Genomic DNA, 10,045 nt, shown 5'->3' on the forward strand with positions numbered 1-10,045 from the left:
TTTTGTTTTTTTTTCTTTGCGGGGGGAGCTGTCACTATGGCTATTTGGGAGCTGTCACTATGGGGGGGGCTGTCACTATGGGGGGGAGATGGCACTATGGGGGGGAGCTGGCACTATGGGGGGAGCTGGCACTATGGCTATGAGGGAGCTGGCACTATGGCTATGGGGGAGCTGGCACTATGGGGGGCTTTCACTATAGGGGGAGCTGGCACTATAGGGGGGCTGGCACTATGGGGGATCTGGCACTATGAGGGGGGGCTGGCACTATGGGGGAGCTGGCACTATGGGGGGGAGCTGGCACTATGGGGGAGCTGGCACTATGGGGGGGGGCTGGCACTATGGGGGGGCTTGCACTATGGGGGGAACTGGCACTATGGGGGGAGCTGGCACTATGGGGGAGCTGGCACTATGGGAGGAGCTGGCACTATGGGGGGGCTGGCACTATGGGGGGGGAGCTTGCACTATGAGGGGAGCTGGCACTATGGGAGGAGCTGGCACTATGGGGGGGAGCTGGCACTATGGGGGGGCTGGCACTATGGGGGGGCTAGCACTATGGGGGGAGCTGGCACTATGGCTATGAGGGAGCTGGCACTATGGCTATGGGGGAGCTGGCACTATGGGGGGCTTCACTATAGGGGGAGCTGGCACTATAGGGGGAGCTGGCACTATAGGGGGGCTGGCACTATGGGGGAGCTGGCACTATGAGGGGTGGCTGGCACTATGGGGGAGCTGGCACTATGGGGGGGAGCTGGCACTATGGGGGAGCTGGCACTATGGGGGGGGCTGGTACTATGGGGGGGCTGGCACTATGGGGGGATGGCACTATGGGGGGGGCTTGCACTATGGGGGGAACTGCCACTATGGGGGGAGCTGGCACTATGAGGGAGCTGGCACTATGGGAGGAGCTGGCACTATGGGGCTGGCACTATGGGGGGGAGCTTGCACTATGAGGGGAGCTGGCACTATGGGGGAGCTGGCACTATGGGAGGAGCTGGCACTATGGGGGGGGCTGGCACTATGGGGGGGAGCTTGCACTATGAGGGGAGCTCGCACTATCAGGGAGCTGGCACTATGGGAGGAGCTGGCACTATGGGGGGGGCTGGCACTATGGGGGGGAGCTGGCACTATAGGAGGAGCTGGCACTATGGGGGGGAGCTGGCACTATGGGGGGGCTGGCACTATGGGGGAGCTGGCACTATGGGGGGGCTGGCACTATGGGGGGAGCTGGCACTTTGGCTATGAGGGAGCTGGCACTATGGCTATGGGGGAGCTGGCACTATGGGGGGCTTTCACTATAGGGGGAGCTGGCACTATAGGGGGGCTGGCACTATGGGGGAGCTGGCACTATGGGAGGAGCTGGCACTATGGGAGGAGCTGGCACTATGGGGGGGGGCTGGCACTATGGGGGGGAGCTGGCACTATAGGAGGAGCTGGCACTATGGGGGGGAGCTGGCACTATGGGGGGGCTGGCACTATGGGGGAGCTGGCACTATGGGGGGGCTGGCACTATGGGGGGAGCTGGCACTTTGGCTATGAGGGAGCTGGCGCTATGGGGGAGCTGGCACTATGGGGGGCTTTCACTATAGGGGGAGCTGGCACTATAGGGGGGCTGGCACTATCAGGGAGCTGGCACTATGGGAGGAGCTGGCACTATGGGGGGGGCTGGCACTATGGGGGGGAGCTGGCACTATAGGAGGAGCTGGCACTATGGGGGGGAGCTGGCACTATGGGGGGGCTGGCACTATGGGGGAGCTGGCACTATGGGGGGGCTGGCACTATGGGGGGAGCTGGCACTTTGGCTATGAGGGAGCTGGCACTATGGCTATGGGGGAGCTGGAACTATGGGGGGCTTTCACTATAGGGGGAGCTGGCACTATAGGGGGGCTGGCACTATGGGGGAGCTGGCACTATGAGGGGGGGCTGGCACTATGGGGGAGCTGGCACTATGGGGGAGCTGGCACTATGGGGGGGCTGGCACTATGGGGGGGGGCTTGCACTATGGGGGGAACTGGCACTATGGGGGGAGCTGGCACTATGGGGGAGCTGGCACTATGGGAGGAGCTGGCACTATGGGGGGGGCTGGCACTATGGGGGGGGGCTGGCACTATGGGGGGGAGCTTGCACTATGAGGGGAGCTGGCACTATGGGAGGAGCTGGCACTATGGGGGGGAGCTGGCACTATGGGAGGGAGCTGGCACTATGGGGGGGCTGGCAGTATGGGGGGGCTGGCACTATGGGGGTGCTTGCACTATGGGGGAACTGGCACTATGGGGGGAGCTGGCACTATGGGGGGAGCTGGCACTATGGGGGAGCTGGCACTATGGGGGGGCTGGCACTATGGGGGGAGCTTGCACTATGAGGGGAGCTGGCACTATGGGAGGAGCTGGCACTATGGGGGCATTTCTTACTGGCACATTATGGGGGGGCACCATGGGGGAGAGGAGCACTATGGGGGTATCTGGGGTATATGGGGGTATCTGGGGACTCTAAAGGGGCTTTTTTTAATTATTGGCACATTATTGGGGGCATTATAGGGAAGAGCGGCACTATGGGGCATCTGGTGTTACTATAGGGGCATTATTTGGGGGCACTATGGGGAAGTGGGGGCTCTAAAGGGGCCTTTTGTATTGGCACATTATGGGGGGCACTATGGCATTTGGTGGCACTAAGGGGGCATTTTTTACTGGCACATTATGGGAGGCACTATAGAGGAGAGCGGTACTATGGGGCATTATTTCGGGGTACTATGAGGGGGTGGAGCACTATTGGGGCATATGGTGGCACTAAGAATGGGCATTTTTTACTGGCACATTGTGGGGGAGAGGAGCACTATAGGGGCATCTGCTGGGGGCACTAAGAAGGGGAATTTTTTTACTGGCATATTATGGGGGACACTATGGCGAAGAGGGAGTGGGCATTTACTGGGGCACTATATAGGGGTATTTTATACTGGCATACATTATGGGGACATTAGCTCAACTGCGGGCACTAAGCGGGGGTATTTCATGTACTGTCATATTATAGGGAGAATTAGTACTACTAGGGGGTATTATGGGGAGCTTTACTACTACTGGGGGCTATGAGGAACATGATTACTAGGGCACTATAGGGGCATTATTACTACTAAGTGTGCTCTGGCAGAGAATTATTTCTATTGGTGGGATTTTGGGGAGCACTGTTACTTTGGGGGCACCCTGGCATATAACAAAATAATAACAGTCAGGTACACTCTGCGGTCTTACTAAACCCTCAAACTGATTTTAAAATTGAGAGATTAGCCAACATGTCCTACGGTGTAGGACATGTTGGCTAATCTCTCAATTTTAAAATCAGTTTGAGGGTTTAGTAAGACCGCAGAGTGTACCTGTCTTTGTTATTATTTTGTTATATTGCTATATTGATTATCACATCCACATAATTGCTATCTTGTGTAGGATGTCTATTGTGGTACTTGTGGTCCGCCGCAGGCATCCTCCACTGTATGCATTTTTGCTGGGGATCGTCATTAGCAACGGGCCACAAGTGCAGGATTTGCTCCCCTATATATATGCACAACTGCATGTGGGTTTGAGCACTTCCTGCTTGTTTAATACCACGCCATTCTTTTCAGTTGGCACCCTCGCATAGTATCAGCTTAGCACAATTTTTTGGGGGGGACATTATCTTTATACTATTTGTCTCTGGGTGCAGTTATTTTTTAGAGCACTGTGTGCCAATAATTGTTTAAGGGGGCACTATCTGTGTGGTAGTAGTATTTCCAGGGGGACTGTTTCTGCAGTATAGTATTGGGGGCAGAGTGGGCACAGTATTGGGGGCACTATCTGTGTGGTAGTAGTATTTCCAGGGGGACTGTTTCTGCAGTATAGTATTGGGGGTGGCAGGAAAGGGTGTTTAGAAGATGTGAAGATGATGGAAATGTGGGAAACTAATGTCTGTTTCTCAATCTCTGCAGAGACGGGAGATGGCAGAAAAATCATCATGGCGGTCTGGTCTGAATGGAGAAGATGAGGAAAGAGAACGTCTACAACAAAGGTGACATCACTGGATGTAAGAGGTATGAGGTGCTATGTAGGAGAGGAGATGCTCCGGCTCCTCCCCCTGCCATTTGCAGATAGGGGAGGATTCAGAGCTTGGTGAGGACGACGAAAGGGGGCAGCAGGCCACAGGCAGGTGGCAGATGATGGATTGGCGGGTGGCAGATTGAGCAGGATCTGGGGAGGCAGGAGAGCGGAGGAGCTTCCTGGCTGTAGCCTGCTGTTTATTGTATAATGTGAAGCAGGCAGTGCAGCCAGGACAGGCCTCCCCTCTCCGTATGATGTGTAGAGACAGGCCTCAACAATAGAATGTCAGCTGTACAGTGTTTGTTGGGAGTGGCCTATTATATGTAGGAGGGGCTTTTAATAATGGGCGGGGCTAAAATGGGCCACTTGACTGGACTTGCCTCCCAGGACTAAGGCTGCCAGCCCTCCCCTGGCGCAGCGGGACATGACTTGCCGCCCAGCGCAGTACTATTACGGCACGCTGATCGTGCGGGTGCAGGAGCTGCGCCCGCCCGATCATATGCAGGGGACTGGCTGTTCCCGTTAGCCAGGCCCCTGCTGTATGCGACGGCATCTGTGAAAACACTGATGCCGGCGCATTAACCCCTTCTATGCCGCGGTCAGCACTGACCGTGACATAGAAGGAGTTTGCTGCGGGTGAGGGAGCCCATCGGGTCCCCGCGCTGCTGTGGCGGAGACTCGATGGGTGAGAAGGCAGCCCAATGCCGTGCAGAGGCTGACCAATGCCTTGCACAGCATCAGTACCTGCCTTCTACGGGTGCCCAGGAGATCCAGCCCCAGGCTAGGTCTCCTAGGCAACCTGTTAGTGTATTACTCTGTGTAAAACACTAACATGCAATGCATTGCAATACAGATGTATTGTAATGCATTGCAGATGGGATCAGACCCTAAAAAAAAAAAAAAAAGTTAAAAACTGTGTTTTTAATAATAAAAAAAAGAAAAACGCAGCTTTCCCCTGATATTATAATAAAAAATTGAAAAAAAATAAATATGAAAAAACACACATATTAGGTATCACCGCGTCCGTAACGACCGGCTCTATAAATATATCACATGATCCACCACCTCCGATAAACACCATAAAAAAATAAAATAAAAACTGTGTCAAAAAAAGCCATTTTTGTCACCTTACATCACAAAAAGTGCAACACCAAGCGATCAAAAAGGTGTATTTCCCACAAAATGATACCAATAAAACCGTCACCTCATCCTGAAAAAAATTAGCCGTTACATAAGAAAATCAAAAAAAAAAAATATTGCTCTCAGAACATGAGACACTAAAACAACACTTTTTATGTGTCAAATATGCTATTATTGTGTTAAAGTGAAATAAATAAAAAAAGTATACACATTAGGTATCGCCGCGTCCGTAACAACCAGCTCTATAAAAATATCACATGACCTAACGCCTTAGGTGAACACCGTAAAAAATGTAAAATAAAAACTGTATAAAAAAAGCCATTTTTGTCACCTTACATCACAAAAATTGCAACACGAAGCGATCAAAAAGGTATATGCTCCCCCAAAAAGTACCAATCAAACCATCACCTTATCCCGTAAAAAATGAATTCCTAACTAAAACAATCGGTCAAAAAATAGAATATGATTTATTTTGCTTCAAAACTTCTATTATTGTGCTAAAGTGAAATAAATAAAAAAAAAGTAGACATATTAGGTATTGCCATGTCCATAACAACCTGCTCTATAAAAATACCACATGACCTAACCCCTCAGGTAAACATTGTGAGAAAAAAATTATAAAAACTGTGCCAAAAAAGCCATTTTTTGTTACCTTACATCACAAAAATTGCAACACCAAGCGATCAAAAAGGCATATGTCCCCCAAAATAGTACCAATCAAACCATCACCTCATCCCACAAAAATGGAGACCCTACCTAAGACAATCGGTCAAAAAATAAAAAAAACTATGGCTCTCAGACTATTTTTGGGTCACCTTGCACCATAAAGTGTAATAATGAATGATCCAAAAATCATATGTACCCAAAAATAATGCCAATAAAAACGTCAACTCTTCCTGCAAAAAACGAGCTTCTACACAAGACGATCGGCAAAAAAATAAAAAAATATGGCTTCCAGAAAATGGAGACACAAAAAATACTTTTTTTCCCAAAATGCTTTATTATGTAAAACTGAAACAAACAAACAAAGAAAGTAGACATATTTGATATCATTGCGTCCGTATCAACCTGCTCTATAAAGAATAGCACATGATCTACCCTGTCAGATGCATGTTGTAAAAAAAAAAAAAAACGGTGCCAAAACAGCAATTTTTTGGTTACCTTCCCTCACAAAAAACGTAATATAGAGCAATTAAAAATCATATGTACCCCGAAATAGTACCAATAAAATGGGCACCGTATCCCCTAGTTTCCAAAATGTGGTCACTTTTTGGGAGTTTCTACTGTAAGGGTGCATCAGGGGTGCTTCAAATGGGACATGGCATCTAAAAACCAGTCCAGCAAAATCTGCCTTCCAAAAACCATATGGCGTTCCTTTTCTTCTGCGCCCTGCAGTGCGTCCTAACATCAGTTTACGACCATATGTGGGGTGTTTCTGTAAACCGCAGAATCAGGGCAATAAATATTGAGTTTTGTTTTGCTGTTAACCCTCGATGTGTTTAAGATTTTTTTTTATTAAAATGGGAAATCCGCCAAAAAACTGAAATTTTTTAATTTCATCTCTATTTTCCTTTAATTCTTGTGGAACACATAAAGGGTTAACAAAGTTTGTAAAATAAGTTTTGAGTAGCTTGAGGAGTGTAGTTTCTACAATGGGGTCATTTATGGGGGGTTTTCACTATGTAAGCCCCACAAAGTGCTTCTAAAATTCTAAGCCTTCTGACGTCCTAAAAAAAATAAAATGACATTTCCAAAATGATGCCAACATAAAGTAGACATATGGGGAATGTTAAGTAATACATATTTTAGGAGGTATCACTTTCTGTTTTAAAAGCAGAGAAATTTAAAATTGCCAAATCGGAAAATAATTTTCATATATGATCACTCGCATGAATCATGAAAGGGAATGTAGTGAATAGTGATCTGGATTGTTTAAGACTTAACTTTTACTTATTATACATTATAAAATATATCCCTCAAAGTGGTTCAATATAAATACAACTTTTCATAGTCCCACACTCCAGGGGACTCCTTGGAGACACTAAAGGGTGACAGGAGCCGTTATGCCCAATCACCTTACAATTTTTCCACAGTCACACACAGAAGAGGACTCTTTGGAAACAAAAAATGTCTACACTTATACTTTCAGTGTCAGACACTATAGGGTGGCAAGAGCCGATATGCACGAGCACCCTAAATGTACAGAAAACAGGGTAGCAGTAATCGATATATATTGGCACCCTATATACACAGTGATGTGAATAGATAACATATAGCAATGTATACAAAAATGCACGGCGGCATACAGAGAAGAGTATGCACATTGATTAGGTACATAAATATCATCATACACGAAGGATGCACAGCTGCACCTATATCAAAAAGGTGCACGGCGGCACCGAAGAAACCCAGGACAGATTAGGGACATCCTTCATCAACATTGGCCCGTCTTATTGATGGACCCTGAAATCAAAGAGACTATTTTCAGCTATCCGCAGATCTCCTTTAGGAGAGGCAATATCCTCAAAGACATGCTTGCCCACAGCCACTACACCCCAGCCACTCAAGGGACCACATGGTTTGACCGTAAGATCAATGGCTGCTATAGGTGTAGTGGCTGTGTGGCATGCAAGATACTACAAAGTAGCAAAACCTTTTACAGCTCGAATCTGCAGAAGTCCTTTACTATCAAAGACTTCATCAATTGCCGCACACGGGGTGTGATCTATAAGATCACATGCGTGTGCAGACTTGAATATATAGGTAAAACTAAAAGAGAGCTGCGGAGACGCCTAGGGGAGCACTTGGGTGATATCGCAAATGAACGCGATACACCAGTAGCCCGGCATGTGAATGATACCCATGGAGGGGACCAAAATTGTATTAAGGCTATAGGCATCGACAAAATTCCACCACTTATACGTGGTGGTGATTGGGACCGTCTCCTATTACAGCGGGAAGCACGCTGTACATTCCAACTTGATACAGTATCCCCTAGAGGTTTGAACGAACAACTCCAATTTGGTTGCTTCCTCTAGAGCATTAATTGAGATCTACCCTTCCTCTACGTACTATTAAGTACTACAAGAAATTGTCCCAAATATGATGATTTTTTCTGCATACACATTACAATAGACTCTCCTTCTTATGTGCCTATCACCACCCCTGAGTCCTATCCTGAGCCATGGTCAGGAAATTATAAGATCAAACCACCACAAATACCACTGTTTATTTACCACATACCCATATTGGGGTTTGTATACGTGTAGACTATATGGGCATATATCCCGATGCCCATTAGGATACACTCATATGGTGCCTTATATCAATGCCCATATTTAAGGACAACTCATCTAATCATACTTTGTCCTTTTTATGCCGAATATGTTCCCACAGTTTGAATATGGGCATCCTTATGTCAGTACACTGTACACTATGGTTTTTGTGTCCGGTGATGTTAGCAGTGTATTTAAAAGCTAGAGCGTGCGCATCGGGGGTGGGGCGCCTGCACAGTGACCTACTTTTGTTTGTGGTCACTGGCGCAGTAAGCGCAGGACGACGCACGCCAAACTCCGGTTTGCGCGCGTGACGTCTCGCGAGTGTTGATGTCATCATATCGTGCGCTGCGCACACAGGTGGACGCGACAGTTTAAATATCGGCGGGCACCTGCAGGCGCCAGGTAACATCCATGCCAGCGGCTCTAATCATGTACCGCAACTAGGGGAAGGGGTCCCCTTCCTTATTCCCTTTTTGGCACTTACCTGTGCATTTTATTCCACTGGGGGCTATCTTTTCCAGTGTTTTTTTTGTATTTGCTGGCAAATACCTTTTCCAGCAAACACTTGTTGGTGAACATCCTCTCCAGCAAGTGTATTATATCTAGCCCTTTTTTATATATTCCCCTGATGAGAGACATGTCGGGATCTTTTCAGGGCCAAATAGGGAACGCAATTCCAGGGTTAGGTTCCGGACGGGGGCCCAACTAGTGCTCCTGCTACCCCCACATATTTTAAGGACCTCGTACCCCCAAAACCGGACCATCCCACCAAGAAATAGCGGAACGGAGGTGTCTGAAGAGCCTATCAACTGTAGGGTAGGACCCTGGGTTTCTTTGGTGCCGCCGTGCACCTTTTTGATATAGGTGCAGCTGTGCATCCTTCGTGTATGATGATATTTATGTACCTAATCAATGTGCATACTCTTCTCTGTATGCCGCCGTGCATTTTTGTATACATTGCTATATGTTATCTATTCACATCACTGTGTATATAGGGTGCCAATATATATCGATTACTGCTACCCTGTTTTCTGTACACTTAGGGTGCTCGTGCATATCGGCTCTTGCCACCCTATAGTGTCTGACACTGAAAGTATAAGTGTAGACATAATTGTTTTTGTTTCCAAAGAATCCTCTTCTGTGTGTGACTGTGTAAAAATTGTAAGGTGATTGGGCATAACGGCTCCTGTCACCCTTTAGTGTCTGACACTAAGTGTAATTGAGGAAATTGTGGAGTCCGCACACCTGAATATAATGGTGGGTGCTCGCAGAGGACTTCAGTCGCAGAGTATATAGAGATAATCCACGGCACACCAGTGGACAATGGTGTGCCGTGGATTATCTCTATATATATGACACTAAGTGTAGACACGGTTTCCCTTGTTTTCAAGGAGTCCCCTGGAGTGTGGGACTATGAAAAGTTGTATTTATATTGAACCACTTTGAGGGATATATTTTATAATGTATAATAAGTTAAAGTTAAGTCTTAAACAATCCAGATCACTATTCACTACTTTCCCTTTCATGAAATATATTGACTCAAATTTATGACTGTCATGAAGTACA

This window comes from Bufo bufo, chromosome 5 (genome assembly GCF_905171765.1).
Source record: "Bufo bufo chromosome 5, aBufBuf1.1, whole genome shotgun sequence".
Lineage (NCBI taxonomy): Eukaryota > Metazoa > Chordata > Amphibia > Anura > Bufonidae > Bufo > Bufo bufo.